Raw genomic sequence first — 17,930 nt, 5'->3', positions numbered from 1 at the left:
GGTAGCTATCGTTGCAGATGCTCACCGAGTTGCGATCTAAAATGTTGTTCCTTTTCGGAGTGTAAATGTGCGCGCGTATGTTGCTAACAAAGGACATTTCAAAACACTTGGTCCGGACAGCATTTTTCTGCATCACTCTGAAGGCTGCCCGAAATACAGACATGCAAATCCAGGCTGTGTGGAGAAGGAGGAGGAAACTAGAGGTGCCTCAAATGGAGTCACTGTGTATTCACCCATCACTTTATCCATCCACCAAGGCACGTCCATCACCTGTGCCTTGGTTCTTCCTCTGTTAAAGGGCGACCATATAAGAAGAGATGTGATATCTATATCCATATCTGTATCCCTATCTTTATCTATATAGCTGATATATCCATATCCACATCCATATCTATATATCTGATATTCCTCACGTGACCCAGAATAAAATATTTTATGGAAAATAACCATCTATACAGCAATATTAAAGAGTAGTTAATTGAGAAATCGATATAGCCACGTATCAGACAGCATCTTGGAACTAAGGGAATTGATCTGATGTGAGTTTTTCCAAACCAAAGCACTGCTTAAAAATCATGACTTAACTTTTTTTTTTGGTGTCAAATTCTCCACACATGTATCTAATTTACACAAAAGTGGTTTTACATGACATGGTGATTGAAAAATAATTAGGGGGAAGGATAAAGAAGTGAGAAGAAGATACATACAAAGATTTAGGACTGGCTCAATTTTATTTAGATATTTTATTTTGGATACGGACAGGATCCAGAAAACATTCCACTACATATTTTAAGATATGCAGGAAGTGAGTGAAATATGCTCAGCATCAGCTACTTTTCAGCCTGTGAGCACGTGGCGTACATTTTATGGTGCCCAAGCTTGAGGAGGGTAGATGCGTTCAGGGAACTGTATTTTACATCTTTAGAGTTGTTCATCTGAGCTCTGCCTCTGCTTTACTTTGTGACCTTAAGTAAACTGTTCACCTCCCCTAGGCCCCAGTTTTTCATCTTCAAAGACAGCAGACCAAGGACGATCCACCAGCAGCAACATCCTGAGATGCTTAATGAAAAGGAGGAAACAGTTTTTTCACATATTTAATCTCTTTATTGGCTGGACCTGCTTGATTTTGCACCTTGAACCGTTGTAACATTTCTATTCAAAGTCCAAAAGAGACCAGATCTTCCTCAATTCCCCACTCAAGGCAGATTTAGCGAATAATCTTGGTTTGGAACTTGCCTCCCTGGGCTGAGTCAGTTTTGGAATCAGCACTGTGACACCTGCGTGCTGAAGGTCCTGGGCCAGCATTGAGTAATGTTGCTGCTTCTTTCCCAGGTGAAGGCTCCAGCCAGGGTGATTCCTTACAGACTGAACTGGCAGTAAAAAACAAACTTATCTTTGATATAGTTTTTATTTTTATTAAAGTAATAAAAGCACATGGTTAAAAGAGCAGAAGATAGCACTAAAAAGTTTGTACTAACAGTTACAACTTCTACCCCATCCCATCCTCTCACAATTCCTGCTTTCCAGAGGAAACGACTTGCTATTCTTAGAGCTTCTTCAGCATAGTTACCTTCAATTTCTAAATAATATGCTTATTTCTCTAATATTTCTTTTCTTTTTTTTTTTTTTTGCCTCTGACCCAAAATAAACATGACTCTTTATTTTCATTAGCATCTATTATAAAGACCAGTATCAAGTTTGCCACAGAAACGAATATATCCATTCAGTACCTTGTTCTAAGGCTGCCTTTTTTTTTGTGGGGGGGGGGGTGCAGAATTCAGCTGACATTGATATCATCAATGTTTTGCCTAGTTTAGTATGATGAACAATTTCATTTCACTGGTAGTAGCACTATAATATTCAAAGGATACTTTTAGGTTAGCATGGCCCATAATTATTAACTGATGGAACAAAAATGTTCGTATCATTGAACATATTTTACCTGAATATATTCTGCTTAGCCTATAACCTCTCCCGAAGCTTAAAACATGGAGTCTTCATTACTGTTGCATCCCAGGTCTGCCATGTCCTGATATCTGACTGCTCAATACTGTTTTGGCCTAGACTCAAACCTTTTAAAGGATTCCAACGATACATGAATTCTGCTCCTAGAAACAAATACAAGTGAGATGGTGTATATGCAGTTCACATATAGTACCCCAAAATGCCACTACACTGAATATTCAGTTAACATCTTAGATAGCTAGTTTGCTTAAGACAAACTTAAATATTTTGATAACCACAAAAACAGCAAAATCAAAAAGTCAATACTTTTAATCCTTAACATTCATATTCTAAAAGAGGAAAGGACTGTAGTTCAGAAAATTTTTTAAATGATCCAGACCAAAAAGACATTCAAGATGCTAGACTTAATGAAAAACTATCACAAATAAATTTGACAATGAAATTACACACTTCTAAAAATGTGTCGGGCTTCCCTCGTGGCGCAGCGGTTGAGAGTCCGCCTGCCGATGCAGGGGATACGGGTTCGTGGCCCGGTCCGGGAAGATCCCACATGCCGCGGAGCGGCTGGGCCCGTGAACTATGGCTGCTGGGCCTGCGCGTCCGGAGCCTGTGCTCCGCAACGGGAGAGGCCACAACAGTGAGAGGCCCGCGTACCGCAAAATAAATAAATAAATAAAAATAAAAATGTGTCTACTTTAATGTTAATAAATACTATATACCGCAGTCATAACGAACATGATAGTTTGATTTGGGTTTATGCATTACATATTTAATCACTTACTGAGAACATTTGTTCAAAGTTATACTCTTATCAGGAAAATGTGAAAAAAGACACACATTTTCTGTGATTTTATGCCACAACCATCACTGTTTAGTAGATCATTTAATATGAAACAATTACACTGACATCTCTTGTTCCATTTCCCCATCAGACAGAAATACAACTTTAAGATGGCTTAAAAATAATCATTCAGGTATTCTAAAATTTTTTAGTCATGAAATTAGCAAAATATGCATTCTATTAATTCCTAAAGCCAACATTTCAAATATGAAAAGGATATTTGCTATCTTGGAAGCATGTGATCTCATTCTACATGCAGCTCCCTTTCTAAAGAGGGTTAAAAAAAAAACATTTCATGGGCTAAATTATGAAGTTTCTGTATTCAAAAGAATAACTTTGCAAGACTTATGATAAATTCTTTGTATTACATAATTTTTAGTAGTCATGCTCAATCAACAAGGTCAACAGAGATGTGCAAATATTCTGCTAAATAACACACTATACATACCTATTTTTTCAGTGTGGTAACATTAAAATAATCCATTTCCTTCATTCATATAATTTTTCAAAATGGGGAATAAATAAAGATACAAACACACAAGAACTTCTTAAGCAGGTAAGATTAACAGAGGTGAAAATTATATTTATTGATAAGTGATAAGCCAAGGACTGACCCTGACACTAATAACACCAAACTCAAAGTAGCTCTTGGTCAGAAAAGTGCGGTAGAGGGTACATGAAAGTGACACCTTGTGGTCTCCTTAGTGGTCTGAGGTGATTTTTCTTTTCCAAGTGCTAAACTGTATTATTAACTCCTAATAAAAATTAACTGGTCAAAATGTAAAACATTCTGATCAAAATGGGTCTGTACATGCCTTTCAAATGCCTGCTGGTCATATTCAGGAGGGAACTGCTCGCTGCACACTGGGCACACCTTCCAGTGACTTTCAACATGTTCTTCAAATTTGCTCTGGTCATAGTTGGGAGGGAACATTCATTCACAGAGCGGACATTTCTTCTGAACATCAAAGCTGGGATCAAAGCAAAAGCCTGTTCCATGCCCACGTAAATGCGGACTTGGAAGATCAGGAGCAGTGGGCACGTTCTCATCTTCCTTACTATCCTCGGGGTCTTCTAAACCATCAGGTCGACTTAGGTTTCGAGCAGGCTGGCTGCAGACAACATTATCTTCCAGTCCCCGAAAGGGTACTGTCACAGGTGGCCTTTGGATTTCACCTGGGTAAAAAGCACCATCTGCTCCATTGCTTGTTTCCTGTGTTGCATAAGGATTACCAAACTGCAGAACTGGTTGCGTATCTGGCGCTGCAGGAACATGACCATTTTGCTCTGGGCTTGTGTCGAAACACTGTGAGATCTGCTGAGGACTCTGGGAATTCTGACCCTCCAATTTCCTTACTGTTTGATTTTCTATACTCCTTTTAAGTTCCTTGTCCCTGGAGAGGTTTTCCAAATATGAAGTTAGACCATTTATCTCTTTGTCCTTCTCTGCCAACTGAAGTTTGTAATTTTCCTCTACTTCAGCTAGTTCTAGTTTCACATTTTCAGCAATTTTCACTTGTTCTTTCCATTTCAGCAAGTTCATCAGCATATTTATTGCATTTTGTTCTCATCCTGCAAGAGTTATTTACATTTATTATCCTTTTCTGCAACAATTTCTTTGGTCATTTCAGAGACTTGTCCCTTAGTTAGATTGTCAAAATCTATCTCAGCTGTAGAAGGTGGTGGCTTTACATCAAGCGTAGAGGCAGTAGTAGCTGGGTCTGTGTTTATTGAGGCATCATTCACTTTCTGCTGACTCCCAATTTTCTCTGTGAAGACACTATTGTTATTAGCTGATTGGTCTGAAAGTTTGTTTATTTGTTTTTGGAGCCTCTGGCATTCCTTGAATTTTTCTTTATAATGATCTGCTGCCATCTGAAGAAGAAGTTTCAGATCTTCAACTTCTCTTCTCAGTTCGTGTTCCAGTGTATCAGTCTTTTCCTGGTCTTTTCTCACAGCACTTAGTTTAAGCTCTGCCACTGCATCAGCTAACTGATTTTTCACTCTCATTTTCCCAGCGTGCAGTGTGCAGATCTGCCATCGTCTTATCCCGCACATTTACAGCATCACTAAGTTCTTTAGCCAGAAAGACAGCTTCCTGCCAAGTTGCCTGAACCTGTTCCTCTGCTTTACGAAGTTGCTCCTTGAAAAAAACTGTATCTTCCTTAGTTGAGGTTGTAAGCAAGAAAGCCCTTTGTAGATTCTCCTTTTCAGCCAAACAGAACTTCAGTCTGCTAAATCTCTTCTTTGAAAGGAGTAATCATGTTTTCTTTGTTCCCATCTAAATTCCTTAAAGTCTGGACCTCTGACACAAGCTTGGTATTTTCTATTTCTGTATTCTTCAAATGTACCTTATAAAGTTCCTTCTCATCCTTTTCTGTCTTCAATTGAAATTCAAGCTGTTCTCTTTCACATTGTGCCTTTCTGAGTTTGTCCTTTAGACTGTCTAATTCAGTTTCTTTTTCAATCGCTTTATGTGTGACTGACACAATATCTTCCTCAAGCTGGAGGGCTTTGGATGTAGTGTCATTGTATCTCTTCTTAAATTCTTCATTTTCCATTTTTAAACTTTGTGAGACTTCAAAAAGAACCTTTTGCTCTGCTTTGCAGTTGGTCACAGCTTTCTTTCTCATGGTTAAGTTCTCTTTCCATTCTTGCAACTTGTTCTCGAAGTTGTGTTGTTTCTTTTTCCAGAACAGCAATTAACTTTAACAGTTCTTCTTTTTCTTTCATGGTTTGCTCAGTTTTCAACTCAAGAAGGTCAGCTTTTGTGGTCACCACCAACATGTCAGAATTTCCTTCATCTTCCAGAGTAAGCAACTCTTCAACTGGAGAAGAAGCTCGAAACTGAAAAGATGTACTTGCTCCACGAATTTCACCCTTATGGGTGACATAACAGAACTGATAAAATTCTCCATGATCATTTGGAAGGTAATATCCTTGAAATGCTAACACACAATTGACTGTTGATCCTTCTACATAATGTTCAGGCACAGGGGACCATAAAAACGTGTAATAATCACGAGCAGTACTCCAACCAACCTTGAATATACCAACCCAATCTTTTGGACGGGGATGGATATATGGAGTTAAGGTATAATGACATTCTAGGTGTGCTTTAGGAAGATAGCTCTTGGCCACATTTTGAAAGATGACATGGGCAAAGTTGGAAGTCTGCAGTGGAACTTCTTGAAAGGATGTCATTGCGAATCGAGTGAGGAACTCCTGAGCAGAGGGGAATGTTAGAGAGGCTTCCGAGCCTGAGCCGCCATCAGCCGCCGAGCCTCTTCCGCCAACACAGTCTCCCTCTATGGACCTGCTACACCTCCCCCTCTAATATTTCTTGATTTGTCCACTTTAGGTCCAATCTATTATTAATTTCTTGTTACAGAAGATGAGGGACTATCTTCTACCTCTCCTAACTTCCTCATCCCAACCCTCCATTCTACTAGTATATCAACATTTTTGGTTAAATCAATATTATACATTATGGTAGCTATGCAAATTCATCCATGTCATGTGATACAATTATTTTTGCTCTCATGAACACCTTTCTTTCCTTGGCATCAGGATTTGCCGGATTTTCCCATTTATTTATTTGTTTTTAATAGAGTTATTGAAATATAACACAAAGTCCACAAAGTTAAGTGTATAATTTAATGGAATTTAATGGTTTTTAGTATATTTACAGCATTTTGCAATCATGTCCCTAATCTAATGTTAGAATATTTTCATTACCCCCAAACCCTGTATGTCTCTGTGTGACCCAGCCCTGCCCAGACCCCATCCTGGCCCGGTCCTGGCTTGCTCATCTTTGCCTCCCTGTGGTTCCTTCAAAGAACACAAAGGAGCACTTTCATGATGGCCTTTGTCTTCTCTGTTGTTTTTGAACCCTGTATTGTCTTGCCCCAGATATCCACATCCACAAAGCCAACTCCCTCAACATCCTCAAGTCTTTGTTCAGATATCTCCTCAATGAGCCTACGTTGACCATCCTACTTCAAATTTCAACAGCACCAACTATCCCCCATCCACCATGTCCTGCATTCCGGAACTCCTTGTCCTGTTCTTTTTTTTTAAAAGGAACTCCTTATTTATTTATTTATTTATTTATTTATTTATTTATTTTTGGATGTGTTGGGTCTTCATTTCTGTGCAAGGGATTTCTCTAGTTGCTGCAAGCGGGGGCCACTCTTCATCGTGGTGCACAGGCCTGTCACTATCGTGGCCTCTCTTGTTGCAGACCACGGGCTCTAGAGCGCGGGCTCAGTAGTTGTGACTCACGGGCCTAGTTGCTCCACGGCATGTGTGATTTTCCCAGACCAGGGCTCGAACCCATGTCCCCTGCACTGGCAGGCAGATTCTCAACCACTGTGCCACCAGGGAAGCCCCTGTTCTTTTTTTTTTTTCCATAGAACTTATTACTTTCTCACATATCTATAATTTGCTTTTCTTATTGTGTTTATTTTTTATTTTTGCTTTTGCACTAGAATGTAAACTTCATGAGGGCTTGTGTCCATTTTGCTCCTTGATGCTTCGGTACAGTTTGTTGATTGGATGAATGACTGTGAGCACGCTTCCTTATGCCTGACTAAAGTAGTACCTTCACATTAAAAACTTAAAAATTTTTTTGACTGGTATTTCTTATTAAAAAGTAACATATGCTTATAGTAGCAAGATCTAACCAAACAGAAGTGTATAAAATAAGAAGAGAACGTCTGTCTCTCACCCTCACACTTCCCTGGAGATAGTCACTGGAAATAGTTTGATATGCCTTCCTCCTGATGTTTCTATTTGATTACTTAGATACATATTTGAATATCTGTATAGGTAGATGAATATCACTTAACATAGCTTGTTCATCTTTCCAAGTCAGCATATTGGTTTTTCTTCTTAATAAATGCATATTTTTGATTCTGTGTGCTATCGTCTGTTGATGGGCACTTACCGATATTTCAAATTTTTCTCCTACTGTGATGCAATGAATACCTTGTATGTAGGAATGTAGGTATTCACGCTAGCATTTCTATAGATACATTAGAGCTGTTTAAAGATATGTACATTTAAATCTTTTAAATCATCTGCCAACATGTCCTCCGAAAAGTTGTACCCATTTCCACTACTTCTAACATTCAGACCCTGCCTGTTTCTCCATACCTTTGCAAGTACTGGATGGTTCACTCTTTGCCAATTTTATGGGGAAAAATAGTTTTTCTCTTTACTTAGCATTCCCTGATTGGTAGTTAAATTGAATACTTTTACACATGATTACAGTTATATATATTTATTCTACAAAATGTTTATTTGAGAATTTTCCCATTTTTTCTAATGGGTTTTTTTCTTTTTCTTGAGTTTTTACATATTGGATAGCATTCCTTTGCTGGTTAGATGGGTTGCAAAATTTTTCTATAATTTGTCTTTTAGCTTGTTTATAGTACTTTTCACTATACAGTGGCTTAAAATAGTTATGTTATTAAATCTGTCAGTCTTTCCCTTACTGATTTCTAGGACTTGGGTGTTTTCTAACTCCAAACAGTATCAAAATCTGTTAAAGGGCTTCCCTGGTGGCGCAGTGGTTGAGAGTCCGCCTGCCGATGTAGGAGACGCGGGTTCGTGCCCCGGTCCGGGAGGATCCCACATGCCGCGGAGCAACTAGGCCCGTGAGCCATGGCTGCTGGGCCTGCGCGTCCGGAGCCTGTGCTCCGCAGCGGGAGAGGCCACAGCGGTGAGAGGCCCGCATACCGCAAAAAAAAAAAAAAAAAAAAAAAAAAAAAAAAATCTGTTAAAGTTTTATCTTTTATAACATTCTTAGATATATTATTTTTGACAATTTAACTAGAATTTATTTAGTGTACCTTTTTGAGGGAGGGATTTACATTTATCTATTTCTTTTCAATAGACAACCATAATTCTAACTCAAATAATTAAATCAATTAATATATTCCCATATTTTAAAATGCCACTTTTATATTTATAAGTTCACATATATTCAAGAGACTTTTTCTGGACACCCAATACTGGTCCATTGATATATTTGTCTTTCTGTGCCAGTATTACACTTCTAATTATAGTAATTTTATAGTATATTTTTTTTTTTTTTTTTTTTTTTTTTTTTTTTTCCGGTATGCGGGCCTCTCACTGTTGTGGCCTCTCCCGTTGCGGAGCACAGGCTCCGGACGCACAGGCTCAGCGGCCATGGCTCACGGGCTTAGTTGCTCCGCGGCATGTGGGATCCTCCCGGACCAGGGCACGAACCCGTGTCTCCTGCATTGGCAGGCGGATTCTCAACCACTGCGCCACCAGGGAAGCCCTTTATAGTATATTTTGATACCAAGTAGAGAAAGTTCAGAAGAAAAAAAATTTTGAATATTTTTATTTTTCTTTCTTCTTACATTGCCCTTTTCCAACCTAACTGCAGCCTCTCTGGTTTGCTATGGCTGCACTGATTTCCGTGTTTATCTTGGCTCTTCAAGATCTCATACTTTGCATTCTTATGTACTACAGCCATTTTCCTCCTCCGTTGAGGCTAGACCCCCGTTTGGGAAGAGCAGTGTTGTGATTAAGATTCAGAAGATTTTAAACTGCATCTTTACATGCCAGGTGAGGTAGATTTTGAAGGACAAATTTGGGTAATTTGATAATTTCCAGCTCATTTGGCCAAAAGGTAAAACAAAGCCCAACCTCATTCTCCCAAATTATCCCATTTCTATTTACCCACTTGGACATGTCAAATTCTCAGTCTATGCTGAAAACAAAGAAATCTTATAATCTGACAGCTGCTCCATTCATTTTCACTATTTAAAAGAATTGCTTAGTATAACTATATGATCATTTGGCCAGGTTAAGATCAGTGATATATTCATGGAGAACAAGAATTAAATTGCACATTGTAATACTGTCAGCTTTCTTGATAATAATAATAATAAAAATAATAATAAATAATTATATTTGTAATGCAATTTAAAATTTCCAGAGTGCTTCCATTCATAATGTTAGCCCAACTGACCCTTCAAAACAGTATTTCATGTGACATAGAATGGGTATGTGTCTAAATATAGGTATTTTAAGTGAACTATATCATTGAACATTAGATACTAATTAAAACCTTGGAATGCTGAATACTAATTAAAATTAAATTTAATTAAATTTTATAATGAAACGTTAGAAGAAAATAATTTTTTATTTTATTTCCAAAGTTAAAGTGGAGTTTTGATTTCTCTTTTTTCTTTTTTAATTTTTATTGGAGTTTTGATTTCTGGATTTCGCTGGAATAACATGATGGTTTGGGCTATAATTCTTCCATTTTTCATACAATATTTTAAATCTAACATGGAATGTCTCCACTCGTCCAATCCTATATCGAAGAGTGATCGGTGGATGCTGGCTCCCTTAACAGTGGGGCTGGATGTGAACCCTAGGCTCCCCTGCTGTTGAACATAACAAACAACTGACCATGAGATTCCAGATGTTTCTATTTCTTTTTGTTTAAGACTATTGGACCTCCCAGGAACAAATGTCAGCATGGTTGAGTGGGAGACCCTGTCCCTTTCAGGTTGGGAACAAATGTTAACCTTGTGGCATTGCCAAAAATTTAAACTTGGGTCCCTCAGAGCAGGAAGGTCTCACAGACCCAGAGCGTCAACTTGCACCACTAGCGACACCAGTCAGAAATATAAGTCCATTTAGAAAACATAGCCTAGGTTGAAAGACAGCTGTCCTGGTTTGATGCTGTAATCGGGTCACATGAATTTTTACACTGACCTCTGACTGATGAACACACAGGGAGTATTCTAGTTGTGGTTTTAAAAATAGGTTGGGGAGGAGAAGGAGGTTATGGAGAGACTGAAGTAGAAAATTGATGCCACCTAATTGGTTTAAAGAGGACTCATAATAGAGCCTCTGCTGGGAGAGAAGGGGGAAGGCTGGGAGAAAGAGTCATCAGGTGTTGGGTTTGATGAAGCTCATTGTTTATCTCATTCACTCTGCTTATCATCCCAAATGTGCATTTGTGCATCAGTCAACAAGAGCTGGTTTTAAAATGAGAAAACCTACTTAAAAACCAATTGACAGAATCAGAACTTTTGAAAAACAATCCTTTCACAGACTCATCACATTTTAGTGGTATGTGGGCCTCGAGGTCAATGCCATGGAATGAATTAATCTCCTCAAGTACACACTGGCTTACATCTGAGCTTAATGTGGTTGTTTTAGACTGATGGCTTATTAATCCACGACTGTTTTCATAATTTTATTTTTTTGGTCTTGAAACAAACAGTCCTTTCTAACAAGCCCTCTAAACTTCTACTTAAGATTCCACAAAAACCACACTGAAGCAATTAGTGAGAGGAATTGAGAATTATAAATGTTCCTCACAGTGGTTGTTTGGCATTGGGGCTTTTAAGGGATGGAAGGTGTGCTACTTGGGTTATTCTAGGGTTGCAACTGGAAAGACACACAGAACCATTCATGATGCTAATTTTAAAAGCCAGTCAGTACGATGAATTAAACTGAGCACTAAAATAAAGCTCAAGTGGGTTTTGCACAGAGAAGCATACACCAAACCATGACAAAGGGCAAAAAGAAAGAAGTAAAACACTCCTTCATTGTTAGACTATTTCCAGGCCAAAGGCAAATTTTCCCTAGTGTGCAACTGTGGTGCTTTTGATTTTCTGAAGAAGTGATATCCTGTAGCTCCACCCCTGCCTCCCCCTAGCCTGCCTGCTCACTATTAAAGTTGAGTTTTCACTGGGCTGAAAACTGCTTGTACGTTGGCCATTTGACTTGCCAGCATTCTGCTCTCCTGTGGAAAATGTGGATCTTCAGTCACATAATGTCTTTCCATTAGCTATGGCGGCTCTCCAAAGCAGGGCTGTGGTTTAAACACAAATGGGCAGTGTGGGCCAGAATGAATGCAATTGTGAGTCTACTATCTTTGAAAGGTGGATCTGGAGGCAATTTAGTGAGTGTAAATTACAATTGACTTTGGAAGAAATAACTCATACACTTGAACCTCCTCAGATGTGTAGCCAATAGGGGGTAGCCAGGCTAACATGAAATTTTACACATCCATCAGCTAAAGAAGAGATCCAAATGTAAAAATCTAGCTATCATATGGATTCTTAACACCCCCTGGAGGACTCACGGCCCACAAATCAATGAATGGTTTATGCTGAGCCAAAAATTTACTTTCACAGTGCTTCTCATTTTCCTTAACCATTTCAGAACACCATATGCGAGAGGCCCAGCAGCCCGGGAATAGCTTTTGCAGAAGGCAGCGCTTGGCGGTGAGAAAGGTACCCTTCGAGGTAGCCAGGGACTGGTTGTTGGCCAGCTCCTTGGCTCTGACAAGAAATGGTATTGAGTTACCTTTAAAACTCAAGCCCAAGGGGCATTTTCTGCCAAACAGGTGTTTTGGTCTTTGGTATTCTAGAAGCCATCCGTCGTGCTACTTACTACCACTGACTCTTCACGGTAACGCTACTCATCAGTGATGGATTAAAACAATCTGATTTTGGTTACTGTCTTGCTCTCTTCTTTTGTGTTTGCTGAGACCTGTTCATCTTTACTTGACGTCCACAGCCAGAAATGTGGATGCATTCAGAGGGTTTGCTCTCTCTCTCTGTGCCTTCCCGATTTAAGGTTACAGAATAGAAATGTATTTAATGGTAGTTCTGCCTATGGGTAAAAAGGACATTTTTTGGTAGTTAAATTTTTAAAGCATTAGTAACTAAATTACAAACAGTGAGAACTGTTTATTAATGATTAAGTGAATAAAATGCAGGTCATTTGTTTTTGGATAATGCTGTTGTCTAAGATGATATAATAAATAAATACTTTTGCATTCTTTGAAAAAGAGGACTGATTATGTTTCTTGAGTACCAACATTTTTCCATTTAGCACACTTTAATGACAACATCTTACTTCTTTGCCTGCATTAAAAAATTGTCAACTAGGACTTCCCTCGTGGCGCATTGGTTAAGAATCTGCCTGCCAATGCAGGGGACACGTGTTTGAGCCCTGGTCTGGGAAGATCCCACATGCCATGGAGCAACTAAGCCCGTGCGCCACAACTACTGAGCCCATGTGCCACAACTACTGAAGCCCGCACGCCTAGAGCCCATGCTTCACAACAAGAGAAGCCACCGCAATGAGAAGCCTGCACACCACAACAAAGAGTAGCCCCCTGCTAGCCTCAACTAGAGGAAGCCTGCTCTCAGCAGCAAAGGCCCAAAGCAGCCAAAAATAAATAAATGAATAAATAAATTTAAAAAAACATTTGTCAACTAAAATGTTCAAAACAAAGGCTTATGTAGATTCTATATATGTGGATGATTCTAAACAAGTAGGTATGGAAGAAAATGTTTTTCATTTACTGTAATATGTGACTTGGAATTCCAAGTTTTCACTGCATTTTATGTGTGTTTTTATTAAATATATATTGTTGTCATTGTTACCTAGAATTTCAGTTAGGAATTGCATCCAGCCACTTGTAACAAAGATCTGAACAAAACAATGGCTTAAGCAAATTCAGACTTTCTTTTTCTGTCATGTAAAAGAATTCCTGAGTTTGGAAGTTCAGGGCTAGCATGATGGCCCCACAGTGTCACCAATGATCCAGAATCCTTCTAGCTTTCTGTTCTGCCATCCTTAGGGTAGGGAGTGTGACCCTTTCCCCATATGCTCAGAATGGCTGCCAGTGCTCCAGCCTCACAGCTGAGTTTCAGGCGTTAATATAGAGGTCAAGAAAAGGAGCTTTCCCACTGAGTCAGCCCCTTTAAAGTGCTTTCCCAGCAGCCTCACACAGAGACATCCACTTAGATCTCATTGACAAGAACTCTGTGATAGGACCTGCTTCAGAGGAGACTGGCAAAAATAGATTTTGAGCTGGACACATTGAAGCCCCAAATAATATCAAGACAGAAGGGAAATATATATTGAATAAGCAAGTAGTACTATTTGCCACAGATGTGGTTTGCAAGGCAGAAATGACAGGTATAGTGCCAAACCCATAGGGCAATGTATTATGCAAATAGAGATGTCTTTAAGGTAATTTAAACTTCTTATGAGGACACACTAGGAAACATAATGACTACCCAATGCACCCCTTCCCAGAGACCGCTGCTCTTTCTGTTCCCTTTGCCTAGTAAACTTTTCCGAGGGATTTGCAGAGCTTTATGCTTTATTCAGGTTTCTGCTTAAATTTTATCTCCTCAATGAAGTCTTCCCTGATGCCTGAAAATTAATCCAGGTTTTTCAGGGTCTGAAGCTTGCTTATGCAATTTGGCAGGCCCCTTTAAGCAACAGAAAAAAAATATGATAATATCAAATTGGATACTTACATATATATGAAAGTGAGTATTGATTTAGAATGAGAAACCACAAGTTATACAATTAAGAAACTTCTAACTACCGCAAATATCACAAAATCTAGAATAATAATATAAGTTTTATTAACTGGTTAGACACAACTCTTTAATGCTTCCTCACCCTCCACCATTTTTTGTTTGTATATCCTTTGATCCTCTCTACATGTGATAACAATTTTATAATATTTTCTATAAAGAGAATAGAAAAATATCTTCTAGTATGGTTTATAAAAACATTTTTTTTTGTTATCATTGAGAATTTAGGAAAGTTCCTTTCAGCTTCTAAAAACCTGAGATTGGTAATATGATGTAAAATTTTAGGATTATCGTCAAATTTGGGAAAACCTCTATCAAGTTTTTTGGTAGACGAACTTTAAGATTTTAGGGAATATTACATTTTCTTATGCATTGACTAATCTTAAATATCCTTTGATTGCAACATTCATTAACTAGCTTGTCACTGATGTCCTCTCTGTAGTGGCATACTATGTATGGTTTATATTATCTTTGCTGATATCAGTTTTTTGTGTCCAATTATCAAGTAGTTAATAATGGCAAGACCATTTTAGATTGAGAGAAAATCACAGGAAGAAGTGGGGTCCAGTAGAGGCAGGAAGTCCAGTTTGGGGGAGTGCAGTGTACAGGTAGAGCCGCACAGATGATAAGACTGTAAAGGTGTATTGGAACCATTGGGACAATTGTCAAATACTGGTATGTGACTGGGGGATATTTTAAGTTATGATTCTTTTAAATGAAGAAATGGAAGGCTTCTTAATAGAAAATTAAGCATATGAAAATTGAAAAAGCATTATGCTGAAGTTGGTATTAGGGTTGGACAAATCCTCAATTCAAATCCTAGCTCTGGTGCTTACTGGTCTGTGAGAACTCTTCCTACCTAGTAGCACTGCAAGCAGAGGGACAGTGAACTACATAACTAGATCTGGCTAAACCCAAACCCAATGCATCTTGAGCTCAACTTCCCCTTAGCTGTGTCCTAAACATGCCCAAGGCCTCCCCAGCACCACAACCCAAGGAAAAGTATGATGGAGGGGAAGTTGGCATGGGAGAAAAGAGCAGCATAACCGGTTTCAGATAAAGCCTCATACATTTGCAAATTTTACAAAAGTATATTGGGAAGGGGGCATAGAGTGGGCAGCCCTGACACTTCAGCAACATTGGCTTCACAGTAAATCCAGCTCGATGATGACCCCTGTCAAAGCTACTGACCTCTCCCCTACTACCCATGGCTCTCCCAATTTTCCTTGTCCTTCTTAAGTTTCTCCACAGCACTTGTTACATATTATATAATTGTGATAGTGTCTATTTACTTGTTGACTGTTTGTTGTTTAATTCACCTCACTAGGATATAAATTTCCAATGTGAGGACTCTTTTGCTGTGAGTGTCTCCCCAGCGTGAGAAAAGTATATGGCATATAAAAATTTGTTGAATGAATAAATGATTCACTGGTTTCACTGTTTTGTGTTGTATTTTTTTGCATCTAAATCATATTTGGTTTATTCTGTGGAAGTAAACAAACTGGTCAAATGATTGTTTCTGTACTGTGTTTTTGACTTTCAGAAAGCAAAATGGGAAAACTTGGGGAGGTGGAGAGTGATGGAGGGTGAAGAGCAGCCAAGGACAAGGAGAAAGTTCAGTCATAATTAAAGAGCGAGCAAATGAAGTCCCATAAGAGTTAGGCCGTCTCAAAGATCCCACAGGTTAGCCAGGCTACATCTCTGACTTTCCAAGTCACTTTAAAAACTGTTTTTGATAAATGTGTCCTTTGAATCCTAAGGTGAATTTATTTATGTTGCAATTGAATATTTCAGACCTGCTTCTGCTTGGTTCTCCTATCCAACATGTATCTGCTAACTGCTGCTCCACAGCCCCGGGGAACACGGTGTTATATATGAGTCCCATAAGGTCTCGGCAAAGACTGAAATCTGATGCTAGTATTGATGTTGTCTTGAGACTGAGAAGCCTGACGCCATGTGTAGATACTAATCATACACTTTGGTCCCCTACCCAATAGAATTACTAAATAAAAAGTCAAAGGGACTTACATTTTGCTTTTCCATTTTTCTATACATTAATACAGCATCGAGGGAGGTAGAGTGGTCTGCACAAACCAGAACTAGAATTCTGCTGTTCTACTTTTTAGCCCACATTCTTTTAACTATAATGCAGGGATAGCTTAAAACATAGCTTTTGGGTAGGAATGTAAAATGGTGCAGCCACTATGGAAAAGAGTGTGGAAAGTTTTCAAAAAACAAGTAAAAATAGGACTACCATATGGTCCAGCAATCCTACTTCCAGATATGTATCCAAAGGAGATGAAAACAGGACATGGAAAAGGTATCTGCATTCCCTTGTTCATCGCAATAGTATTCATGACTGCCAAAAGGTGGAAGCCTATCAGTGGATGAATGGATAGAGAAAATGTGCTATATACATACAACGGACTATTATTCAGCCTTCACAAAGAAGGCAATCCTGTGACATGCTACAGCATGGCTGAACCTTGAGGACATTATGTTAAGTGAAATAAGCCAGACACAAAAAGACAGATGCTGCCCTATTCCACCTATGTGAGGTATCTAGAGTAGTCAGAGCCATGGAGACAGAAAGGAGAACGGTGGTTGCCAGGGGCTGAGGTAAAGGGGAATTGTTTTTTAAAGGGTATAGGGTTTCAGCTCTGCAAAATGGAAAAGGTCTAGACATTGTTGCACAATAATGTGCATAGGGTTCACACTATAGTGCTACGCATTAAAGATGGTTAAGATGGTAAATTTTTTGTTATCTGTTTTTATCCACCATTTTTAAAATTCAGGATGACGGTTCCTTCTTTTAAGCAGGGATGGGGTACAATGTATGACATTGGAGTGCTCAGACCTTCCTCTTCTTGGTCCCGGGCTCAGTCTCTTTCCATTCTCTTACCCTCCCAAGAGAAGGCAGCCTTGGATCTTGGGATTTTTCCCTGAAGAATCAGAAGGAAGAGGGGAGGTGAGAAAGGCAACAAGGGGCCTAAGAGATGAAGGATGGAGTTGCTTCTTGAGGGTTTCTGGAGAGAGAAGAAAGAGGAAAGAAAGAAACTGGCGTGGGAAAATCAGGGCCAGCGCTAGCCTATCCAGAGTCTTTGCATGGATTAGAAAAATGGGCCACTCTCGGTGGATGAAGCCCACTTGCTCCATGGCTGGCACCTTTGTTTGAAGATACAGAGCCCCTTCCTCCAACAAGTGAAGTCCCATCAGAGCCATCTCTAGACGTGTGAGTGTAGGCTAGATTCTGCTTCCCTTGGCCTTTGTGCACAAAAGTATTCAGACTCTCTCTGGGAGAGGCAATGTATGGGAGAGGAAAAGAGGTTTTTAAAAAATATATAAGTAAACCTGGAAATTGTGTCCCGTTCATAAGTTTAAGAAGTTTTTTTTAAAAAGGACTTAAGATTTTTTTAAAATTGTATTTATTTAATGTAGTTATTTTTGGCTCTGTTGGGTCTTCATTGCTGTGCACGGGCTCTCTCTAGTTGTGGCGAGTGGGGGCTACTCTCCGTTGTGGTGCGCGGGCTTCTCATTGCAGTGGCTTCTCTTTGTTGCAGAGCACGGGCTCTAGGTGCACGGGCTTCAGTAGTTGTGGCACGCACACTCAGTGGTTGTGGCTCACAGGCTCTAGAGCGCAGGCTCAGTAGTTGTGGCGCACGGGCTTAGCTGCTCCGCGGCATGTGGGATCTTCCCAGACCAGGGCTCAAGCCCGTGTCCCC

The 17,930-nt window shown here is 39.3% G+C and overlaps 1 pseudogene; it reads right to left on the bottom strand.

The window, feature by feature from the left end:
• Positions 1-3,547: 3,547 nt before the first annotated feature.
• On the bottom strand, positions 3,548-6,131 carry LOC131767906 (tax1-binding protein 1 homolog pseudogene; annotated as a pseudogene).
• Positions 6,132-17,930: the final 11,799 nt, after the last annotated feature.

The sequence above is a fragment of the Kogia breviceps genome, chromosome 13 (assembly GCF_026419965.1).
Source record: "Kogia breviceps isolate mKogBre1 chromosome 13, mKogBre1 haplotype 1, whole genome shotgun sequence".
NCBI classification, from domain to species: domain Eukaryota; kingdom Metazoa; phylum Chordata; class Mammalia; order Artiodactyla; family Physeteridae; genus Kogia; species Kogia breviceps.
Note: the sequence above shows the minus strand (reverse complement) of the source record. Positions and strands in the feature narration are given on the sequence as shown.